Genomic DNA, 1,582 nt, shown 5'->3' on the forward strand with positions numbered 1-1,582 from the left:
CTTGAAATTTCATCTTGAAAGTTATCGAATAGATTTGTGTGAATGCATTTTGAAATTTCAAAATAGTAGTGCAATATAAATGAATAATATAATAATTTTATTTTTTCTATCACGCTGAGAATAAGCTATCCAAAATAAGATGAAATTAGACGTTGAAGCTTTATGCAACGAGGCGAGGTTGTTTAACGCATCGGTTTTCAAAATTAAGCTTTTCAATTTTCATGAAAAAGTTGTCCTATGAAAAATGATACGCTTGCTTGCTTGCTTAACGTTATTTGCTGTGGGCTGATCAATATTCATGAAGTGAACTTCAGTTTAAGCAACTTCAGTTTTACAGGTTATAAGCTTATCCTTGTTAAAGATTATTTCTTTCACAGGAAAACAGCTTGTTACTTCGTATTATTTTTTTATGTATTTACAAAATGATTCATTGTAACATAATTAAGCGCAAACTGAAGATGGCTTACATAGTTTATGACATAATTAATGTTGTCAATGTCTATGAATCATTAATTATTCTTAGAGAAGGAAATGTTATTTTTCTTTCTGAGTTTATTACAAATGGAAAATGTAAAATTCCATTTGACTAAAAATTGGTGAACGTAAAAAATGGGCAATAAATAGTTTAAAAGAATTTGCATCGACTTAAATGTTTAATATCAATGTAGATTTTTTTCTGATTGTTTTGAAGGGGTGTATTTATATTAAAATCATTTATAATTAATTGTTTTATTGTATATTTTCTGTGAAATGTACTTTTTCCGTTTTTAAAAGTGATTTTTTCAATCTAAAATGCGAAGTCTTAAAAAGTAATTTCTGAATAATTTTTTACGAAGTTTAAGAATTTTTATTTAGACAGTTTAAAGTTCACTTGGCATGTATTATAACTAAATTGTAGATTTTTTATTTATCAAACTTTAAAATATTAGATGATGAATAATGCTTATGTTTTGATAATTTATGTATGCATTGATAATTTATGACAATCTTTTACATTGATTTCAACTTTTGAACATTATAAGGCAGTTCTTAACTTTGATGATACATGATTTGCCGATTGTAATGGTTATTAAAAATACTTTATTGCTTAATTTATTCGAATTATGTTATTGGAAGGCAAACAGAAATGATACTTGTTTTGTTGACATCGAAATTTGTTTGTGAGAAATTTCTCTATGTATTTGCTTTTCAGGTAACGTGCAGCAAAATTTTGTCTTGCCCGTAGAGGGAACAATGGACATAGTATTTGTTCACCGATGAATTTTATGTAAATTTGTTTGTGAGTGCTGTTCATTTGCTTTTGCGACATCAGTTGTAATAATTGTTGGCTAACGATATGCTGATAGTGAATGTTGTTCCGTTTTCAATGAAAAGACGGTCTTATGCCCATAAAGTAGATTTGATTTTTTGCTTATTTTATTATAATTTCTAGAAAATTCTCGACCAGGAGAAGACGCTTGTTTAGTTAAGTTACGCGTATCTTCACTTATTTTGTAATTGCTTAAAGTGGTACTTGAAAATGTATATTGATTTCATTATTAAGCAATGCTCGATCCATGAGTTTGAAAATCTTTGCGTCTAA

This window comes from Trichinella spiralis (genome assembly GCF_000181795.1).
Source record: "Trichinella spiralis strain ISS 195 chromosome Unknown Scfld8, whole genome shotgun sequence".
NCBI lineage: Eukaryota > Metazoa > Nematoda > Enoplea > Trichinellida > Trichinellidae > Trichinella > Trichinella spiralis.